Source organism: Taudactylus pleione, unplaced genomic scaffold (assembly GCF_031769625.1).
Source record: "Taudactylus pleione unplaced genomic scaffold, aTauple2 ptg000050l, whole genome shotgun sequence".
NCBI lineage: Eukaryota > Metazoa > Chordata > Amphibia > Anura > Myobatrachidae > Taudactylus > Taudactylus pleione.
Window position 1 is genome coordinate 117,994 of NW_028284452.1, and position 15,289 is coordinate 133,282.

At 34.7% G+C, this 15,289-nt stretch overlaps 6 non-coding genes across 6 annotated transcripts; all 6 read right to left on the bottom strand.

Annotated features, from left to right (window-relative positions):
• Window positions 1–1,271: 1,271 nt before the first annotated feature.
• On the bottom strand, window positions 1,272–1,343 carry TRNAG-UCC (transfer RNA glycine (anticodon UCC)). Its single transcript has one exon. It is a non-coding gene; the product is annotated as a tRNA-Gly (tRNA).
• A 1,869-nt stretch (window positions 1,344–3,212) lies between these two features.
• Window positions 3,213–3,284, bottom strand: TRNAG-UCC (transfer RNA glycine (anticodon UCC)). Its single transcript has one exon. It is a non-coding gene; the product is annotated as a tRNA-Gly (tRNA).
• Window positions 3,285–6,517: 3,233 nt separating this feature from the next.
• TRNAG-UCC (transfer RNA glycine (anticodon UCC)) lies at window positions 6,518–6,589 on the bottom strand. The gene has a single exon. It is a non-coding gene; the product is annotated as a tRNA-Gly (tRNA).
• Window positions 6,590–8,458: 1,869 nt separating this feature from the next.
• TRNAG-UCC (transfer RNA glycine (anticodon UCC)) lies at window positions 8,459–8,530 on the bottom strand. Its single transcript has one exon. It is a non-coding gene; the product is annotated as a tRNA-Gly (tRNA).
• Window positions 8,531–12,559: 4,029 nt separating this feature from the next.
• Window positions 12,560–12,631, bottom strand: TRNAG-UCC (transfer RNA glycine (anticodon UCC)). The gene has a single exon. It is a non-coding gene; the product is annotated as a tRNA-Gly (tRNA).
• A 2,586-nt stretch (window positions 12,632–15,217) lies between these two features.
• On the bottom strand, window positions 15,218–15,289 carry TRNAG-UCC (transfer RNA glycine (anticodon UCC)). The gene has a single exon. It is a non-coding gene; the product is annotated as a tRNA-Gly (tRNA).

Here is a 15,289-nt window from a genome sequence, read left to right on the forward strand (position 1 = left end):
AAGAAAAATTCTCAAAGGAGCTTATGCTCACCACTATACCACCAACGCTTCCCGGTTTTCAAAAGGGCATTTGTTAGTCAAATCTGTAAGCCACAACACCTGATTGTATGATTTCAATGCTCTACACTGTTAATCCATTAATTGACTGCAATGCACTTCTTTTGATGATGGAAAATATTAATACAATGCACAAATTAGGTTAAAAATGCAAATGAATAAATAAACATGATGTACACTGAAGTCCACTTTTTGGCACTTTTGGAAAAGAGAATTTGAATCAAATGTTAAAGCAGATAATAGGAAAATATATTTAATAGCCTAATTTACATAAGACTATTCAGAGTTGGATATTTTTAAGATGCCATAAATCTAGAATTCTGTGAATGACAAAGCCATGACTCTGTCCATACCCAATAAGTGCTACACATACCAGGAAAGCTTCCCGTTTTTTGAAAAGGCATTTCATGGTCAGTGTATTCCTAATTCCTTCAAAACAAGAAAAATTCTCAAAGGAGCTTATAATCTTAAAAAATGAATAGAATACAAACTATGCGTTGGCCAGGAATCGAACCCGGGTCAACTGCTTTGGAAGACAGCTATGCTCACCACTATATCACCAATGCTTCCCGGTTTTCAAAAGGGCATTTGTTAGTCAAATCTGTAAGCCACAACACCTGATTGTATGATTTCAATGCTCTACACTGTTAATCCATTAATTGACTGCAATGCACTTCTTTTGATGATGGAAAATATTAATACAATGCACAAATTAGGTTCAAAATGCAAATGAATAAATAAACATGATGTACACTGAAGTCCACTTTTTGGCACTTTTGGAAAAGAGAATTTGAATCAAATGTTAAAGCAGATAATAGGAAAATATATTTAATAGCCTAATTTACATAAGACTATTCAGAGTTGGATATTTTTAAGATGCCATAAATCTAGTATTCTCTGAATGACAAAGCCATGACTCTGTCCATATCCCATAAGTGCTACACATACCAAGAAAGCTTCCCATTTGTTGAAAGGGCATTTCTTGGTCAGTGTATTCCTGATTTCTTCAAAACAAGAAACATTCTCTAAGGAGCTTATGATCTTAAAAAATGAAAAGAATACACAAGAAAAATCATGCGTTGGCCAGTGCTACACATACCAACAAAGCTTCCCGTTTTTTGAAAGGGCATTTCTTGGTCAGTGTATTCCTAATTCCTTCAAAACAAGAATAATTCTCTAAGGAGTTTATGATCTTAAAAATTGAATACAAACTATGCGTTGGCCGGGAATTGAACCCGGGTCAACTGCTTGGAAGGCAGCTATGCTCACCACTATACCACCAATGCTTCCCTGTTTTCAAAAGGGCATTTGTTAGTCAAATCTGTAAGCCACAAGACCTGATTGTATGATTTCAATGCTCTACACTGTTAATCCATTAATTGACTGCAATGCACTTCTTTTGATGATGGAAAATATTAATGCAATGCACAAATTAGGTTAAAAATGCAAATGAATAAATAAACATGATGTACACTGAAGTCCACTTTTTGGCACTTTTGGAAAAGAGAATTTGAATCACATGCTAAAGCAGATAATAGGAAAATATATTTAATAGCCTAATTTACATAAGACTATTCAGAGCTGGATATTTTTAAGATGCCATAAATCTAATATTCTCTGAATGACAAAGCCATGACTCTGTCCATATCCCATAAGTGCTACACATACCAACAAAGCTTCCCATTTGTTGAAAGGGCATTTCTTGGACAGTGTATTCCTGATTTCTTCAAAACAAGAAACATTCTCTAAGGAGCTTATGATCTGAAAAAATGAAAAGAATACACAAGAAAAATCATGCGTTGGCCAGTGCTACACATACCAACAAAGCTTCCCGTTTTTTGAAAGGGCATTTCTTGGTCAGTGTATTCCTAATTCCTTCAAAACAAGAAAAATTCTCAAAGGAGCTTATGCTCACCACTATACCACCAACGCTTCCCGGTTTTCAAAAGGGCATTTGTTAGTCAAATCTGTAAGCCACAACACCTGATTGTATGATTTCAATGCTCTACACTGTTAATCCATTAATTGACTGCAATGCACTTCTTTTGATGATGGAAAATATTAATACAATGCACAAATTAGGTTAAAAATGCAAATGAATAAATAAACATGATGTACACTGAAGTCCACTTTTTGGCACTTTTGGAAAAGAGAATTTGAATCAAATGTTAAAGCAGATAATAGGAAAATATATTTAATAGCCTAATTTACATAAGACTATTCAGAGTTGGATATTTTTAAGATGCCATAAATCTAGAATTCTGTGAATGACAAAGCCATGACTCTGTCCATACCCAATAAGTGCTACACATACCAGGAAAGCTTCCCGTTTTTTGAAAAGGCATTTCATGGTCAGTGTATTCCTAATTCCTTCAAAACAAGAAAAATTCTCAAAGGAGCTTATAATCTTAAAAAATGAATAGAATACAAACTATGCGTTGGCCAGGAATCGAACCCGGGTCAACTGCTTTGGAAGACAGCTATGCTCACCACTATATCACCAATGCTTCCCGGTTTTCAAAAGGGCATTTGTTAGTCAAATCTGTAAGCCACAACACCTGATTGTATGATTTCAATGCTCTACACTGTTAATCCATTAATTGACTGCAATGCACTTCTTTTGATGATGGAAAATATTAATACAATGCACAAATTAGGTTCAAAATGCAAATGAATAAATAAACATGATGTACACTGAAGTCCACTTTTTGGCACTTTTGGAAAAGAGAATTTGAATCAAATGTTAAAGCAGATAATAGGAAAATATATTTAATAGCCTAATTTACATAAGACTATTCAGAGTTGGATATTTTTAAGATGCCATAAATCTAGTATTCTCTGAATGACAAAGCCATGACTCTGTCCATATCCCATAAGTGCTACACATACCAAGAAAGCTTCCCATTTGTTGAAAGGGCATTTCTTGGTCAGTGTATTCCTGATTTCTTCAAAACAAGAAACATTCTCTAAGGAGCTTATGATCTTAAAAAATGAAAAGAATACACAAGAAAAATCATGCGTTGGCCAGTGCTACACATACCAACAAAGCTTCCCGTTTTTTGAAAGGGCATTTCTTGGTCAGTGTATTCCTAATTCCTTCAAAACAAGAATAATTCTCTAAGGAGTTTATGATCTTAAAAATTGAATACAAACTATGCGTTGGCCGGGAATTGAACCCGGGTCAACTGCTTGGAAGGCAGCTATGCTCACCACTATACCACCAATGCTTCCCTGTTTTCAAAAGGGCATTTGTTAGTCAAATCTGTAAGCCACAAGACCTGATTGTATGATTTCAATGCTCTACACTGTTAATCCATTAATTGACTGCAATGCACTTCTTTTGATGATGGAAAATATTAATGCAATGCACAAATTAGGTTAAAAATGCAAATGAATAAATAAACATGATGTACACTGAAGTCCACTTTTTGGCACTTTTGGAAAAGAGAATTTGAATCACATGCTAAAGCAGATAATAGGAAAATATATTTAATAGCCTAATTTACATAAGACTATTCAGAGCTGGATATTTTTAAGATGCCATAAATCTAATATTCTCTGAATGACAAAGCCATGACTCTGTCCATATCCCATAAGTGCTACACATACCAACAAAGCTTCCCATTTGTTGAAAGGGCATTTCTTGGACAGTGTATTCCTGATTTCTTCAAAACAAGAAACATTCTCTAAGGAGCTTATGATCTGAAAAAATGAAAAGAATACACAAGAAAAATCATGCGTTGGCCAGTGCTACACATACCAACAAAGCTTCCCGTTTTTTGAAAGGGCATTTCTTGGTCAGTGTATTCCTAATTCCTTCAAAACAAGAAAAATTCTCAAAGGAGCTTATGCTCACCACTATACCACCAACGCTTCCCGGTTTTCAAAAGGGCATTTGTTAGTCAAATCTGTAAGCCACAACACCTGATTGTATGATTTCAATGCTCTACACTGTTAATCCATTAATTGACTGCAATGCACTTCTTTTGATGATGGAAAATATTAATACAATGCACAAATTAGGTTAAAAATGCAAATGAATAAATAAACATGATGTACACTGAAGTCCACTTTTTGGCACTTTTGGAAAAGAGAATTTGAATCAAATGTTAAAGCAGATAATAGGAAAATATATTTAATAGCCTAATTTACATAAGACTATTCAGAGTTGGATATTTTTAAGATGCCATAAATCTAGTATTCTCTGAATGACAAAGCCATGACTCTGTCCATATCCCATAAGTGCTACACATACCAAGAAAGCTTCCCATTTGTTGAAAGGGCATTTCTTGGTCAGTGTATTCCTGATTTCTTCAAAACAAGAAACATTCTCTAAGGAGCTTATGATCTTAAAAAATGAAAAGAATACACAAGAAAAATCATGCGTTGGCCAGTGCTACACATACCAACAAAGCTTCCCGTTTTTTGAAAGGGCATTTCTTGGTCAGTGTATTCCTAATTCCTTCAAAACAAGAATAATTCTCTAAGGAGTTTATGATCTTAAAAATTGAATACAAACTATGCGTTGGCCGGGAATCGAACCCGGGTCATGCTTGGAAGGCAGCTATGCTCACCACTATACCACCAATGCTTCCCTGTTTTCAAAAGGGCATTTGTTAGTCAAATCTGTAAGCCACAAGACCTGATTGTATGATTTCAATGCTCTACACTGTTAATCCATTAATTGACTGCAATGCACTTCTTTTGATGATGGAAAATATTAATGCAATGCACAAATTAGGTTAAAAATGCAAATGAATAAATAAACATGATGTACACTGAAGTCCACTTTTTGGCACTTTTGGAAAAGAGAATTTGAATCACATGCTAAAGCAGATAATAGGAAAATATATTTAATAGCCTAATTTACATAAGACTATTCAGAGCTGGATATTTTTAAGATGCCATAAATCTAATATTCTCTGAATGACAAAGCCATGACTCTGTCCATATCCCATAAGTGCTACACATACCAACAAAGCTTCCCATTTGTTGAAAGGGCATTTCTTGGACAGTGTATTCCTGATTTCTTCAAAACAAGAAACATTCTCTAAGGAGCTTATGATCTTAAAAAATGAAAAGAATACACAAGAAAAATCATGCGTTGGCCAGTGCTACACATACCAACAAAGCTTCCCGTTTTTTGAAAGGGCATTTCTTGGTCAGTGTATTCCTAATTCCTTCAAAACAAGAAAAATTCTCAAAGGAGCTTATGCTCACCACTATACCACCAACGCTTCCCGGTTTTCAAAAGGGCATTTGTTAGTCAAATCTGTAAGCCACAACACCTGATTGTATGATTTCAATGCTCTACACTGTTAATCCATTAATTGACTGCAATGCACTTCTTTTGATGATGGAAAATATTAATACAATGCACAAATTAGGTTAAAAATGCAAATGAATAAATAAACATGATGTACACTGAAGTCCACTTTTTGGCACTTTTGGAAAAGAGAATTTGAATCAAATGTTAAAGCAGATAATAGGAAAATATATTTAATAGCCTAATTTACATAAGACTATTCAGAGTTGGATATTTTTAAGATGCCATAAATCTAGAATTCTGTGAATGACAAAGCCATGACTCTGTCCATACCCAATAAGTGCTACACATACCAGGAAAGCTTCCCGTTTTTTGAAAAGGCATTTCATGGTCAGTGTATTCCTAATTCCTTCAAAACAAGAAAAATTCTCAAAGGAGCTTATAATCTTAAAAAATGAATAGAATACAAACTATGCGTTGGCCAGGAATCGAACCCGGGTCAACTGCTTTGGAAGACAGCTATGCTCACCACTATATCACCAATGCTTCCCGGTTTTCAAAAGGGCATTTGTTAGTCAAATCTGTAAGCCACAACACCTGATTGTATGATTTCAATGCTCTACACTGTTAATCCATTAATTGACTGCAATGCACTTCTTTTGATGATGGAAAATATTAATACAATGCACAAATTAGGTTCAAAATGCAAATGAATAAATAAACATGATGTACACTGAAGTCCACTTTTTGGCACTTTTGGAAAAGAGAATTTGAATCAAATGTTAAAGCAGATAATAGGAAAATATATTTAATAGCCTAATTTACATAAGACTATTCAGAGTTGGATATTTTTAAGATGCCATAAATCTAGTATTCTCTGAATGACAAAGCCATGACTCTGTCCATATCCCATAAGTGCTACACATACCAAGAAAGCTTCCCATTTGTTGAAAGGGCATTTCTTGGTCAGTGTATTCCTGATTTCTTCAAAACAAGAAACATTCTCTAAGGAGCTTATGATCTTAAAAAATGAAAAGAATACACAAGAAAAATCATGCGTTGGCCAGTGCTACACATACCAACAAAGCTTCCCGTTTTTTGAAAGGGCATTTCTTGGTCAGTGTATTCCTAATTCCTTCAAAACAAGAATAATTCTCTAAGGAGTTTATGATCTTAAAAATTGAATACAAACTATGCGTTGGCCGGGAATTGAACCCGGGTCAACTGCTTGGAAGGCAGCTATGCTCACCACTATACCACCAATGCTTCCCTGTTTTCAAAAGGGCATTTGTTAGTCAAATCTGTAAGCCACAAGACCTGATTGTATGATTTCAATGCTCTACACTGTTAATCCATTAATTGACTGCAATGCACTTCTTTTGATGATGGAAAATATTAATGCAATGCACAAATTAGGTTAAAAATGCAAATGAATAAATAAACATGATGTACACTGAAGTCCACTTTTTGGCACTTTTGGAAAAGAGAATTTGAATCACATGCTAAAGCAGATAATAGGAAAATATATTTAATAGCCTAATTTACATAAGACTATTCAGAGCTGGATATTTTTAAGATGCCATAAATCTAATATTCTCTGAATGACAAAGCCATGACTCTGTCCATATCCCATAAGTGCTACACATACCAACAAAGCTTCCCATTTGTTGAAAGGGCATTTCTTGGACAGTGTATTCCTGATTTCTTCAAAACAAGAAACATTCTCTAAGGAGCTTATGATCTGAAAAAATGAAAAGAATACACAAGAAAAATCATGCGTTGGCCAGTGCTACACATACCAACAAAGCTTCCCGTTTTTTGAAAGGGCATTTCTTGGTCAGTGTATTCCTAATTCCTTCAAAACAAGAAAAATTCTCAAAGGAGCTTATGCTCACCACTATACCACCAACGCTTCCCGGTTTTCAAAAGGGCATTTGTTAGTCAAATCTGTAAGCCACAACACCTGATTGTATGATTTCAATGCTCTACACTGTTAATCCATTAATTGACTGCAATGCACTTCTTTTGATGATGGAAAATATTAATACAATGCACAAATTAGGTTAAAAATGCAAATGAATAAATAAACATGATGTACACTGAAGTCCACTTTTTGGCACTTTTGGAAAAGAGAATTTGAATCAAATGTTAAAGCAGATAATAGGAAAATATATTTAATAGCCTAATTTACATAAGACTATTCAGAGTTGGATATTTTTAAGATGCCATAAATCTAGAATTCTGTGAATGACAAAGCCATGACTCTGTCCATACCCAATAAGTGCTACACATACCAGGAAAGCTTCCCGTTTTTTGAAAAGGCATTTCATGGTCAGTGTATTCCTAATTCCTTCAAAACAAGAAAAATTCTCAAAGGAGCTTATAATCTTAAAAAATGAATAGAATACAAACTATGCGTTGGCCAGGAATCGAACCCGGGTCAACTGCTTTGGAAGACAGCTATGCTCACCACTATATCACCAATGCTTCCCGGTTTTCAAAAGGGCATTTGTTAGTCAAATCTGTAAGCCACAACACCTGATTGTATGATTTCAATGCTCTACACTGTTAATCCATTAATTGACTGCAATGCACTTCTTTTGATGATGGAAAATATTAATACAATGCACAAATTAGGTTCAAAATGCAAATGAATAAATAAACATGATGTACACTGAAGTCCACTTTTTGGCACTTTTGGAAAAGAGAATTTGAATCAAATGTTAAAGCAGATAATAGGAAAATATATTTAATAGCCTAATTTACATAAGACTATTCAGAGTTGGATATTTTTAAGATGCCATAAATCTAGTATTCTCTGAATGACAAAGCCATGACTCTGTCCATATCCCATAAGTGCTACACATACCAAGAAAGCTTCCCATTTGTTGAAAGGGCATTTCTTGGTCAGTGTATTCCTGATTTCTTCAAAACAAGAAACATTCTCTAAGGAGCTTATGATCTTAAAAAATGAAAAGAATACACAAGAAAAATCATGCGTTGGCCAGTGCTACACATACCAACAAAGCTTCCCGTTTTTTGAAAGGGCATTTCTTGGTCAGTGTATTCCTAATTCCTTCAAAACAAGAATAATTCTCTAAGGAGTTTATGATCTTAAAAATTGAATACAAACTATGCGTTGGCCGGGAATTGAACCCGGGTCAACTGCTTGGAAGGCAGCTATGCTCACCACTATACCACCAATGCTTCCCTGTTTTCAAAAGGGCATTTGTTAGTCAAATCTGTAAGCCACAAGACCTGATTGTATGATTTCAATGCTCTACACTGTTAATCCATTAATTGACTGCAATGCACTTCTTTTGATGATGGAAAATATTAATGCAATGCACAAATTAGGTTAAAAATGCAAATGAATAAATAAACATGATGTACACTGAAGTCCACTTTTTGGCACTTTTGGAAAAGAGAATTTGAATCACATGCTAAAGCAGATAATAGGAAAATATATTTAATAGCCTAATTTACATAAGACTATTCAGAGCTGGATATTTTTAAGATGCCATAAATCTAATATTCTCTGAATGACAAAGCCATGACTCTGTCCATATCCCATAAGTGCTACACATACCAACAAAGCTTCCCATTTGTTGAAAGGGCATTTCTTGGACAGTGTATTCCTGATTTCTTCAAAACAAGAAACATTCTCTAAGGAGCTTATGATCTGAAAAAATGAAAAGAATACACAAGAAAAATCATGCGTTGGCCAGTGCTACACATACCAACAAAGCTTCCCGTTTTTTGAAAGGGCATTTCTTGGTCAGTGTATTCCTAATTCCTTCAAAACAAGAAAAATTCTCAAAGGAGCTTATAATCTTAAAAAATGAATAGAATACAATCTATGCGTTGGCCAGGAATCGAACCCGGGTCAACTGCTTTGGAAGACAGCTATGCTCACCACTATACCACCAATGCTTCCCTGTTTTCAAAAGGGCATTTGTTAGTCAAATCTGTAAGCCACAAGACCTGATTGTATGATTTCAATGCTCTACACTGTTAATCCATTAATTGACTGCAATGCACTTCTTTTGATGATGGAAAATATTAATGCAATGCACAAATTAGGTTAAAAATGCAAATGAATAAATAAACATGATGTACACTGAAGTCCACTTTTTGGCACTTTTGGAAAAGAGAATTTGAATCACATGCTAAAGCAGATAATAGGAAAATATATTTAATAGCCTAATTTACATAAGACTATTCAGAGCTGGATATTTTTAAGATGCCATAAATCTAATATTCTCTGAATGACAAAGCCATGACTCTGTCCATATCCCATAAGTGCTACACATACCAACAAAGCTTCCCATTTGTTGAAAGGGCATTTCTTGGACAGTGTATTCCTGATTTCTTCAAAACAAGAAACATTCTCTAAGGAGCTTATGATCTGAAAAAATGAAAAGAATACACAAGAAAAATCATGCGTTGGCCAGTGCTACACATACCAACAAAGCTTCCCGTTTTTTGAAAGGGCATTTCTTGGTCAGTGTATTCCTAATTCCTTCAAAACAAGAAAAATTCTCAAAGGAGCTTATGCTCACCACTATACCACCAACGCTTCCCGGTTTTCAAAAGGGCATTTGTTAGTCAAATCTGTAAGCCACAACACCTGATTGTATGATTTCAATGCTCTACACTGTTAATCCATTAATTGACTGCAATGCACTTCTTTTGATGATGGAAAATATTAATACAATGCACAAATTAGGTTAAAAATGCAAATGAATAAATAAACATGATGTACACTGAAGTCCACTTTTTGGCACTTTTGGAAAAGAGAATTTGAATCAAATGTTAAAGCAGATAATAGGAAAATATATTTAATAGCCTAATTTACATAAGACTATTCAGAGTTGGATATTTTTAAGATGCCATAAATCTAGTATTCTCTGAATGACAAAGCCATGACTCTGTCCATATCCCATAAGTGCTACACATACCAAGAAAGCTTCCCATTTGTTGAAAGGGCATTTCTTGGTCAGTGTATTCCTGATTTCTTCAAAACAAGAAACATTCTCTAAGGAGCTTATGATCTTAAAAAATGAAAAGAATACACAAGAAAAATCATGCGTTGGCCAGTGCTACACATACCAACAAAGCTTCCCGTTTTTTGAAAGGGCATTTCTTGGTCAGTGTATTCCTAATTCCTTCAAAACAAGAATAATTCTCTAAGGAGTTTATGATCTTAAAAATTGAATACAAACTATGCGTTGGCCGGGAATCGAACCCGGGTCATGCTTGGAAGGCAGCTATGCTCACCACTATACCACCAATGCTTCCCTGTTTTCAAAAGGGCATTTGTTAGTCAAATCTGTAAGCCACAAGACCTGATTGTATGATTTCAATGCTCTACACTGTTAATCCATTAATTGACTGCAATGCACTTCTTTTGATGATGGAAAATATTAATGCAATGCACAAATTAGGTTAAAAATGCAAATGAATAAATAAACATGATGTACACTGAAGTCCACTTTTTGGCACTTTTGGAAAAGAGAATTTGAATCACATGCTAAAGCAGATAATAGGAAAATATATTTAATAGCCTAATTTACATAAGACTATTCAGAGCTGGATATTTTTAAGATGCCATAAATCTAATATTCTCTGAATGACAAAGCCATGACTCTGTCCATATCCCATAAGTGCTACACATACCAACAAAGCTTCCCATTTGTTGAAAGGGCATTTCTTGGACAGTGTATTCCTGATTTCTTCAAAACAAGAAACATTCTCTAAGGAGCTTATGATCTGAAAAAATGAAAAGAATACACAAGAAAAATCATGCGTTGGCCAGTGCTACACATACCAACAAAGCTTCCCGTTTTTTGAAAGGGCATTTCTTGGTCAGTGTATTCCTAATTCCTTCAAAACAAGAAAAATTCTCAAAGGAGCTTATGCTCACCACTATACCACCAACGCTTCCCGGTTTTCAAAAGGGCATTTGTTAGTCAAATCTGTAAGCCACAACACCTGATTGTATGATTTCAATGCTCTACACTGTTAATCCATTAATTGACTGCAATGCACTTCTTTTGATGATGGAAAATATTAATACAATGCACACATTAGGTTAAAAATGCAAATGAATAAATAAACATGATGTACACTGAAGTCCACTTTTTGGCACTTTTGGAAAAGAGAATTTGAATCACATGTTAAAGCAGATAATAGGAAAATATATTTAATAGCCTAATTTACATAAGACTATTCAGAGCTGGATATTTTTAAGATGCCATTAATCTAGTATTCTCTGAATGACAAAGCCATGACTCTGTCCATACCCCATAAGTGCTACACATACCAACAAAGCTTCCCATTTGTTGAAAGGGCATTTCTTGGTCAGTGTATTCCTGATTTCTTCAAAACAAGAAACATTCTCTAAGGAGCTTATGATCTTAAAAAATGAAAAGAATACACAAGAAAAATCATGCGTTGGCCAGTGCTACACATACCAACAAAGCTTCCCGTTTTTGAAAGGGCATTTCTTGGTCAGTGTATTCCTAATTCCTTCAAAACAAGAAAAATTCTCAAAGGAGCTTATGCTCACCACTATACCACCAACGCTTCCCAGTTTTCAAAAGGGCATTTGTTAGTCAAATCTGTAAGCCACAACACCTGATTGTATGATTTCAATGCTCTACACTGTTAATCCATTAATTGACTGCAATGCACTTCTTTTGATGATGGAAAATATTAATACAATGCACAAATTAGGTTCAAAATGCAGATGAATAAATAAACATGATGTACACTGAAGTCCACTTTTTGGCACTTTTGGAAAAGAGAATTTGAATCAAATGTTAAAGCAGATAATAGGAAAATATATTTAATAGCCTAATTTACATAAGACTATTCAGAGTTGGATATTTTTAAGATGCCATAAATCTAGTATTCTCTGAATGACAAAGCCATGACTCTGTCCATATCCCATAAGTGCTACACATACCAAGAAAGCTTCCCATTTGTTGAAAGGGCATTTCTTGGTCAGTGTATTCCTGATTTCTTCAAAACAAGAAACATTCTCTAAGGAGCTTATGATCTTAAAAAATGAAAAGAATACACAAGAAAAATCATGCGTTGGCCAGTGCTACACATACCAACAAAGCTTCCCGTTTTTTGAAAGGGCATTTCTTGGTCAGTGTTTTCCTAATTCCTTCAAAACAAGAATAATTCTCTAAGGAGTTTATGATCTTAAAAATTGAATACAAACTATGCGTTGGCCGGGAATCGAACCCGGGTCAACTGCTTGGAAGGCAGCTATGCTCACCACTATACCACCAATGCTTCCCTGTTTTCAAAAGGGCATTTGTTAGTCAAATCTGTAAGCCACAAGACCTGATTGTATGATTTCAATGCTCTACACTGTTAATCCATTAATTGACTGCAATGCACTTCTTTTGATGATGGAAAATATTAATGCAATGCACAAGTTAGGTTAAAAATGCAAATGAATAAATAAACATGATGTACACTGAAGTCCACTTTTTGGCACTTTTGGAAAAGAGAATTTGAATCACATGCTAAAGCAGATAATAGGAAAATATATTTAATAGCCTAATTTACATAAGACTATTCAGAGCTGGATATTTTTAAGATGCCATAAATCTAATATTCTCTGAATGACAAAGCCATGACTCTGTCCATATCCCATAAGTGCTACACATACCAACAAAGCTTCCCATTTGTTGAAAGGGCATTTCTTGGACAGTGTATTCCTGATTTCTTCAAAACAAGAAACATTCTCTAAGGAGCTTATGATCTGAAAAAATGAAAAGAATACACAAGAAAAATCATGCGTTGGCCAGTGCTACACATACCAACAAAGCTTCCCGTTTTTTGAAAGGGCATTTCTTGGTCAGTGTATTCCTAATTCCTTCAAAACAAGAAAAATTCTCAAAGGAGCTTATGCTCACCACTATACCACCAACGCTTCCCGGTTTTCAAAAGGGCATTTGTTAGTCAAATCTGTAAGCCACAACACCTGATTGTATGATTTCAATGCTCTACACTGTTAATCCATTAATTGACTGCAATGCACTTCTTTTGATGATGGAAAATATTAATACAATGCACACATTAGGTTAAAAATGCAAATGAATAAATAAACATGATGTACACTGAAGTCCACTTTTTGGCACTTTTGGAAAAGAGAATTTGAATCACATGTTAAAGCAGATAATAGGAAAATATATTTAATAGCCTAATTTACATAAGACTATTCAGAGCTGGAGATTTTTAAGATGCCATTAATCTAGTATTCTCTGAATGACAAAGCCATGACTCTGTCCATACCCCATAAGTGCTACACATACCAACAAAGCTTCCCATTTGTTGAAAGGGCATTTCTTGGTCAGTGTATTCCTGATTTCTTCAAAACAAGAAACATTCTCTAAGGAGCTTATGATCTTAAAAAATGAAAAGAATACACAAGAAAAATCATGCGTTGGCCAGTGCTACACATACCAACAAAGCTTCCCGTTTTTTGAAAGGGCATTTCTTGGTCAGTGTATTCCTAATTCCTTCAAAACAAGAAAAATTCTCAAAGGAGCTTATGCTCACCACTATACCACCAACGCTTCCCAGTTTTCAAAAGGGCATTTGTTAGTCAAATCTGTAAGCCACAACACCTGATTGTATGATTTCAATGCTCTACACTGTTAATCCATTAATTGACTGCAATGCACTTCTTTTGATGATGGAAAATATTAATACAATGCACAAATTAGGTTCAAAATGCAAATGAATAAATAAACATGATGTACACTGAAGTCCACTTTTTGGCACTTTTGGAAAAGAGAATTTGAATCAAATGTTAAAGCAGATAATAGGAAAATATATTTAATAGCCTAATTTACATAAGACTATTCAGAGTTGGAGATTTTTAAGATGCCATTAATCTAGTATTCTCTGAATGACAAAGCCATGACTCTGTCCATACCCCATAAGTGCTACACATACCAACAAAGCTTCCCATTTGTTGAAAGGGCATTTCTTGGTCAGTGTATTCCTGATTTCTTCAAAACAAGAAACATTCTCTAAGGAGCTTATGATCTTAAAAAATGAAAAGAATACACAAGAAAAATCATGCGTTGGCCAGTGCTACACATACCAACAAAGCTTCCCGTTTTTTGAAAGGGCATTTCTTGGTCAGTGTATTCCTAATTCCTTCAAAACAAGAAAAATTCTCAAAGGAGCTTATGCTCACCACTATACCACCAACGCTTCCCAGTTTTCAAAAGGGCATTTGTTAGTCAAATCTGTAAGCCACAACACCTGATTGTATGATTTCAATGCTCTACACTGTTAATCCATTAATTGACTGCAATGCACTTCTTTTGATGATGGAAAATATTAATACAATGCACAAATTAGGTTCAAAATGCAAATGAATAAATAAACATGATGTACACTGAAGTCCACTTTTTGGCACTTTTGGAAAAGAGAATTTGAATCAAATGTTAAAGCAGATAATAGGAAAATATATTTAATAGCCTAATTTACATAAGACTATTCAGAGTTGGATATTTTTAAGATGCCATAAATCTAGTATTCTCTGAATGACAAAGCCATGACTCTGTCCATATCCCATAAGTGCTACACATACCAAGAAAGCTTCCCATTTGTTGAAAGGGCATTTCTTGGTCAGTGTATTCCTGATTTCTTCAAAACAAGAAACATTCTCTAAGGAGCTTATGATCTTAAAAAATGAAAAGAATACACAAGAAAAATCATGCGTTGGCCAGTGCTACACATACCAACAAAGCTTCCCGTTTTTTGAAAGGGCATTTCTTGGTCAGTGTATTCCTAATTCCTTCAAAACAAGAATAATTCTCTAAGGAGTTTATGATCTTAAAAATTGAATACAAACTATGCGTTGGCCGGGAATCGAACCCGGGTCAACTGCTTGGAAGGCAGCTATGCTCACCACTATACCACCAATGC